General features: G+C 41.1%; 1 long non-coding RNA gene across 1 annotated transcript; it reads right to left on the reverse strand.

Moving 5' to 3' along the window:
- Positions 1-3,052: 3,052 nt before the first annotated feature.
- Positions 3,053-4,915, reverse strand: LOC141770180 (uncharacterized). Its single transcript, XR_012594448.1, has 3 exons — positions 4,867-4,915; positions 4,519-4,634; positions 3,053-4,432 (listed from the first exon to the last, which is right to left on the reverse strand). It is a non-coding gene; the product is annotated as an uncharacterized LOC141770180 (long non-coding RNA).
- Between the last annotated feature and the right edge of the window lie 3,372 nt (positions 4,916-8,287).

The following is an 8,287-nucleotide window of genomic DNA, read 5'->3' on the forward strand; positions in this document are numbered from 1 at the left end:
AATAACTACATTTGTTATGTAACTGGCGTTAGTAAAGTATGGAAGTTATGAAACAAAACTAAGGTAAAATAAGTCAGTCGGCTCCAGCCCCCGCGACCCTGAATAGCGGTTACAGATGATTGATGGATGGATATTTTGCTGTTCCAGCTATTACCTCATAAATGTAAACACCTGAGCTCACATCTGGAAATCCACCCTCACACTCCTTGAGATCTCAGATCAAACTGGACAAATGGAGACGAAGATGGATTTGAGAAATTTAGAAACAGTCTGTTCCAACTGAAACAACTCAAATTGGATCAAAATGTTGTTCAAAAAGACACATGCTGATTACAAGATTATTCAGCCATATATATTACACGTTATGATATGGTTAGCCTACGTATATCCAGTATTGCGCAAGTTACTGAAAATCCACAGCTACATATAGTAATTCCTAGAGACTGAGTATATCCACAACACCAGCATTAGATCCTGCTCACCGTTGACTTGTCTGTTGTAGGAATCAGCAAGGAACTGGCGTATTCTGTCCACATGGGGATGGCAAAAGAGATTCCTGCTGTCACTTTCAGAGTATTTATGCCTATTACGTCTCTGTCCTGTTAAACACAGAATAGAAGGAGAGCCTTGAGACTAAGTGCATTTCCATCCACCTGTTTTTAATGCACATTTTCAAATTGTGCATAAAACAACCCGAAAATCTATCACATTAAAGTTTTTACGCTTGGCCGAGGTGTAAAAGTTGGTGTATCGATAAATGGAAACAGATTTAGCGAATAAATGACATACATGAAGCATGTGACTTCAATGTCCACCGAGTCCAAGTCTCCTCATCGCTCCACACAGATCTGATGTAACCCTCCTCACATTAACACATGAAACACACAGAAATGTTGAGTTTTCTACATTGTTTTTCACCGTTTGAGGTTCGACGGCCGGTCTTTTAGCTACGCCATCTTGTTGCACCCTCTTCTTCTGCAATGGAATAACAGTTTTCCGACTGGAGAAATGGAAAATAGAAAAAATTGCGACACATTTGGATGGAAACCTGGCTATTGTGGTCTCAAGTGTTTCATTGATTTAATAGCTTTGCGGAGAAACAAAACGGCAGCATGAGTAGTATGCCTCTTTTTCTTCCAATGCACATACTCATAGCTCATAGTCTATTCAATGTTCTTTTTACCTAATATAAAAACCATCAGTCTTATTGTAGTAACTGTGGATGATGCTGGGTTTTCATAGTGAAGGACGATTTATAAAATACATCGTTGGTATGGCAACTGTTCTCTTTAGAAAGAACTGCATTTTTAGGGAGAGGAAGCTGGAGGCAGCAACCTTGATAAATGAATGTACCATCTGTATGATTTTATTCCACAGTAACAATGCAAAGGCCTCCACAATCAGGTGTTGTCCTAAAGTACTGTGAGGGAGGCGTAATCTTGAACCTGAAGGAGTAGACTGGCGACTAATACACTGGAGACTGGGTAGTAAATAAACCAAAATCATGACCTTAGTCCTCACTGTCATGAATAAAACAAGAAAGATTGCCTACATAGCAGGAAGCATAACAAATACGCAAATGATGAATAATGGTATTATCACTTTTCATGCGATATAGCACTATAAATCCTCTTACCAAGTTGACAAGCGGCCCACCAGAGTTGCCATACTGTGAATTAACAGAGCAACAAAAACATTTTCTTAATCATTGTTAAAGTGGAACAAAAATTGTCAAGACAGATCAAATGAAATGCAGGAAAGAACCAAGAATGGAAAGGACTGTGTTTGTGATATTAATTGTGGTATCACTGACATAAATGATGGTTTGAGGACTGGCCGAGACGAAGCACAGGCAGGGGACTCTGCATTAAGACACAAAAGGACGTGACGACCCACAGAGAAGGATAACAATCTATTCTATAAACGGAACAGGAACACATGTTGGCTGATATAATGTCATTATTTCATTAATTAGCTGACCATGGTATTGTAAGATTGCTTAAGGTCAGCAGCAACCCTAGTTGTATAAGCACAGGCAGAGCCCTCTACTGGACCTTTTTGGGTACTACTCTCCTCCAATCACACGCACACGTTTGCCCACTGAGATTGCATGAACCTAGCCGGCCAATCAGGACGTGCCTACCGAATATGTGCGTCCACACAGTATATAATTCGGCGTCCAGTGCCGCCTGGCATCCCAAGCCCTCTTCAGGAGCAGCAGGTCCCCCTTAATAGAGGGCTCCACCTGTGCTTATAGAACTAGGGTTACAATATCGTAACCTTCGTTCGGTCTCACAAAGGCTCCGCCCTCTACTGGACTCTATGGGTACAGTGGGTGGAGTCCAAAGGATGTACGCCTTGACATGCCACCACATCGACCTAACCACGCTGATCCAGACCAGCTAAGGACTAGACACTGCAGCCCGCCTACTTCTTTATAACCTAGGCCCTAGATCTGATTCTTCAAGACATTTTGCTGTCTTCCCGGCAAAATGTCTTTGCCGACCAATCTTCAGAATTGAAGTAAGCCATATAGAGCAGGTGCAGTTGCCTTTGACTTAGCACCTTTAGATAAAACTTTGTGGTGACAAATTAGTTTTATGACTACAAACTGTAACAGTTAACGGCGCTGTTTGTTTAACCCTACCCATTAAAGGCTGACTCCACCCATTTTACACACCAAAGTGGGTTTCCAGGTTTTGGGGAGTACTGCTGCGTATGTGTAAAAAAGTGGTATAAAGCCTCGTGTCTCCAGAGGGAGCGGCGTGAATTGTCCTCAAATGATGTCACTTGAGTCAGTGTTGTTTGGGTCTGAAGACAACAAGTTTGAAGTGAGTTTACCAGACCTCCTGCTCATCTCTGCTTGAGGCTATAGCAGCTCAAGGCTACACTAGTACTCGCAAAACACACCTAAATCTAAGACCGAAGTGTCGGCACAGTCAAGGTAGATTAGGGGTAATTCAGGTGGCAGGTTTTGACAAGAAAGAAGAATGGATTGAATAAAAAATATAAAATAGCTTTGGTTCTGCTGCATTTATTTTATTCTTTTTTTTTATACTGTCCATCTTGAGTCCAACAGTGTTATAGGACTGCAATCCTAAATCTGTGGAGTGCTCTTTTAACAAGGTTTTCTTTCATCACTGAAATTATTTCTGCCTGCAGCTCGGCCTCTGACAAAAGATTGTGGAACTTTGACTGGAATTTGAATCAGAAAATAATGCTCTGCTTTTCTCGGAAGTCAAATCATTTTCAAGTTTCCAGGGTGGTTGCATGTGTAACCACTAAACTTCAGGCATCAAAACAAAGCAATCTTATTAGCAATTAGGTTAACATTATTAATTACAAGTTTCCTTCTTAGCCTTGATTGCTTAATTTTAAGCTGAATCTACGCCCTTGGTAATAACAGCTGCTCTGTTGAATCTTTGCCTATGTCCCTGAGACTGAGCTGGACATGTTTGTTTTATAAGCACCAGTCTCAACATGGGATCTGTTGAGTATACAAAAACTAAACTAAGGTTGTCTCTTCCTGCCTCCTCAAGGCTGCTGCCATTTGTCTCCGGGGCGTCTTGTAATGCTTAGCCAAATTTACAGCCACATCTCCTCGGGCATGGAGTCTTATGTCATCACAAATTTGCCTTTTAGGCAAGCTTTCGAACTCCCCTCTACAATGAATGTAACACAGAGGAGTTATAGCATTGTATAGCTGTCACCACTCCCCTGATTGTGTTCAGACAAACTCCTTCACCTATAAAGCAGTCAAATACCGCGATTCCTCTGGCTTACTCTGTGGGATCTTGAGGTATTCTTGTATTCAGATCAGTACTAAAAATGTTAATCATGTGCTTCATGCTGAGTGGAGTCTGACTGAGGAGGAGTAGAGTAGAGTCCCCTCTACCATACAAAGCAGCTGCTTGTGTAAGAGCATGTCTGAGCAGTGACATGTTTTATTCAGAACAGCACTCGCCAATACACAAAAAATCGGAGGCTTTGAATTTACGAGACAAAATACCACCCCGGAGGAACTTACACAACAAATTGACTAAGTTAAGAAATAGAGTTTAATTTCGGTGGGCAGAGGCCACTTTTGGTGGTTAGACTTTCTCAATGGAATTGAGTGCAGGATTAATTAACACGTTGATGTTAGCTGCTAGGCCAGAGGAAAACACAAGATAGAATTTAGTCTAAGGCCCTTGGGGAGCTGAGGGGAAACACTGGGCGCTCACTTCTGTTTCAGTTTTGATGAGTGCAATGTCCATCTTCTGGTCCACGTCCTTGACTGTAGTGTCGTACCGTGAATCACTTTCCAGCTCTATACTTTTATCTGGCGCTTGTTGTTGAATACGTGAGCACTTGTGACGATCCAGCCGTCCTCTGACACTATACAAACCCAGAGCCACTTGACACGGAGACCTCCTCACTGAAAAACGGCACTCTGGCAAAAGAGAAGAGCCAAAAGGAAAACATCATTTTTATCTGTAGGTATATGACAGTTGAAGGTGATAATTTGAATGTTCTTACTTTGTTAGTTTTACTTTTGGAAAAGCTCCAAAAATGCACCACAGCTGGGACAATCGTATTCGCCACATCTGCAATGAAGTTGAACTTGTAGCGCATACTTCCTTGATGTTGTATTCCTTTGAGGACACAGGATAATAGAAGACAGATTAGGCCACTCGAGGTATGAATGTGTCTAAACCAACCATGTCGATCCATCTGATATTTGTTGAGACATTTCACTATGCAGTGACTCAACTGCATATTGAGTTGGTTTATTGTCATGATCCGCCCCGCTCCTAGGTTTAGTCTTTCCTTGTTTCATGTTATTCATTCATGTTTTAGTGTTTCCTGTTTCATGTTGTTACTCACCTCTCCTCTCATTTCAGATCACTTCACTTCCTGCCTTTGTGTGTTTTCCCGCCAGTTTTGATTGTCTGTCCCGCCCTGATTAGTTTCACCTGTCCTTCGTTAGTCCTGCACTCACCAGACCTCCTGCTCACCTGTTCTCACGTCAATCAGTCAGTCACTGTTTAAACCAGCACAGTTCTTTTGTTCCTTGACAGTTTGTCATTGTTATTCACACCCCAGTGTGTCACCTTTCAGCCTTGTTTCTAGTTTCTAGTTTTCCCCAGTATGTAGAGTTCTTTGTTCTTTCTCTGTTTATCGTTTTTTGGATTAACCTGTCGCCTACCTGCCGGACCTGGTGCCTTATTTGGACTGTAAGTTTATTTATTCAATACATCTTTGAACTCTTCCTGCTGCTTCTTCTTTGGCTCGTCTGTGTTTGCTTTCAATCCTGCAATTCCTGAATCGTAACATTTTTATGATTGTGTTTCTTGCAAGCCATGTGAGCTGGGCATAATTGCACACACAATACATCTTCATGACTTGAATGAATTTCCCCTGATTTTACCATCTATATTGCCACCAGCAGGTTGACATTTTGGTTCGGAGTAAATCATGTTAGTTGCTGGTCTAAGTATAGCCTCAATGTCTACAATGAGATCTTCTTCTTAAAGGGGAATTCAACAGATTTACTTAAGTCTGTTTACAGGACATATTGAGTTCTACTGTGTACGTGAAAACGTTTTTATAAATCCTTTTGAGTATACAAAGGGAGCTCTGTAAACGTCCTCAGTTGATGTCACTTGAGTCAGCGTTTGTTGGGGCTGAAGACTACAAGTTTAAAAAGTAAAAAAAAAATCTTGGGATGTGGAGTTGGAGTGAAGTGAGCTGCAGTCCTTCAGACCATCGTTACCCCCACCTGTACACCTGTTCTCCTAATCCGTTCGCCAACAAACTGTATATACCGCCCACTTTCCCTTATAGTTCCCCACAGACCATCTACTGTGTATTTGTCTGGCCTTCTTCTTACTTGTTTTGTCTTTGAGTTGTGAATTTAAGTCCACTGCTTAAAGACTTAAGAGTCTTTACAATCGCAGTGCAGCTAGTGTGACTGTGATTAATTTAATGTGGATAAACTTTTTCATATATTCTCTCCTTCGTCCACTTTAAAATGTATTAATAGGATATGAATTGGCAAATATGCTATAGTAAGTACAGCTGTTTTAGCAAGAGTAAATAGGCTTTTACTTTTCTACTTTTTTTCTTTTTCCTGTTTTACTTCTCAGGCAAGCAATGGCACATCATTGCTCTGCTGCTTTTTATTATCAGCTTTTATTGGTGTTAATTTAATTGAGATCATGGACTTCTGCACAAACCTCTTCATAAAAAAACAAAGATCAGATTATAGACTAGTACCTGCCAAAGCCATCTATTCATCTCTGCTGCCTTGCTGCCACCACTTTACTTATAGAGTTTATTAGCTGTTTTCAGATGTGATAAGAGTTGAAGGCTTGAGTGCCCACGAGAGGAAATGGAAGGTCAAACCTCAACAGTTTAAAAGGCTTGTTAACGGGTTGGGTTTCATTTAAAATGCAATCTGCTGTGGACACCTGTGTTTGTGTCACCTAAGGGCAGTGCAATCTCTTCCCTGATATCTCCAAAAACTCTTCCTCTGCTCTCTAAGCAAACACACAATCCCTGTTCTGGAGCCACCACATTCTGACTGATGCTGTGTTTACAGAGTTGCACAAATGAACTTGTCTCTGCAGAAACAACCTTCAATGCAAATGCCAATGTGTCTATTGCCAAGAGCTACTTTGGCACCAACTATTTTTGTCTGTCAGAGAGCTCTACTAACAAATCAACAGTATGCTCCCTGTTGGCAGCGAGATCCTGTAGCTTTCACTATCCTCTCAATTACACTGTACAGCTATGCCAACTTGTGCAATTGTGGCTCATCCATCAGATGAATACCACTTATACCTGACAAGTCATCTAATCTGCTGTTGAGTCTCCAAATTGTAAAACAATTGTAGATCTACTTATAGGACATCATGCAGCTCACACATCCCAGATGTGTCATTTCAAACAAGGGTTACATATTTTAACCCGTTAATGGTCTTCTCAAACATGGAGCACATTTTTAGTTGTGATACCTTGTTGAAAGATTTGTTGTACTTTAAGGTACTCCGTAGAGTGCTTGGCTACTAGTAGTGCTATCGAGTCATATTTTTGAGTGGGTCCCCATTTCATTGCACACGTGCATGCTCAAGTGGGCGTCGTGATTCACATTGCAGTCGGTTTAACGCTATAACCACTGGTAGACTTGCAAATGTTTAAAGAAGGAAATGCATCCAACACCTTTTATTAGACCTCAAACACACACACAGAGTGTGTTTCTGTGAGTAATACTGAATGTGAACATAACTTGTTTGTTTACAAGAAAAGGTGCTTCCTTCTAGGAAGTTATAGCGACATAAGAGTAGATCTTGGCACGTGGCGTGTTTATGGAGGAGGTAATTATATTTTTAGCCATGGTGATGTCAGTCTGTAGGTTGGTCGGTCTGTCCACCACTTACAGTAGTTCCAGATTTTGATCTCACAACTACTGGTGTGATGAGAGGTGAGATGTGGTGGAGACATACAGACGTAGGCAAAGTTGTTGGTAACGTTCCGTTAAAGAGAGAAAAACCCACAATGGTCACTGAAATAACTTGAAACTGACAAAAGTAATAATAAATAAAAATTCACTGAAAATTAACTAATGAAAATCAGATATTGTTTTTGAATTGTGGTTCAGCAGAATCATTTAAAAAAACAAACTAATGAAACTGGCCTAGACAAAAATGATGGTAACATTAACTTAATATTTTGTTGCACAACCTTTTGAGGCAATCACTGCAATTAAGTGATTTCTGTAACTCTCAATGAGACTTCTGCACCTGTCGACAGGTATGTTGGCCCACTCCTCGTGAGCAAACTGCTCCAGCTGTCTCAGGTTTGAAGGGTGCCTTCTCCAGACAGCATGTTTCAGCTCCTTCCACAGATGTTCAATAGGATTTAGATCCGGGCTCATAGAAGGCCACTTCAGAATAGTCCAATGTTTTGTTCTTAGCCATTCTTGGGTGTTTTTAGATGTGTTTTGGGTCATTATCCTGTTTGAGGACCCATGACCTGCAACTGAGACCAAACTTTCTGACACTGGGCAGCACATTTCGCTCCAGAATGCCTTGATAGTCTTGAGATTTCATTGCACCCTGCACAGATTCAAGACACCCTGTGCCAGATGCAACAAAGCAGCCCCATAACATAACCGAGCCTCCTCCATGTTTCACATTAGGTACAGTGTTCTTTTCTTTGGATGCTTCATCTCTTCGTCTGTGAACATAGAGCTGATGTGACTTGCCAAAAAGCTCCAGTTTTGTCTCATCTGTCCAAAGGACAT

The sequence above is a fragment of the Sebastes fasciatus genome, chromosome 6 (genome assembly GCF_043250625.1).
Source record: "Sebastes fasciatus isolate fSebFas1 chromosome 6, fSebFas1.pri, whole genome shotgun sequence".
NCBI classification, from domain to species: Eukaryota; Metazoa; Chordata; class Actinopteri; order Perciformes; family Sebastidae; genus Sebastes; species Sebastes fasciatus.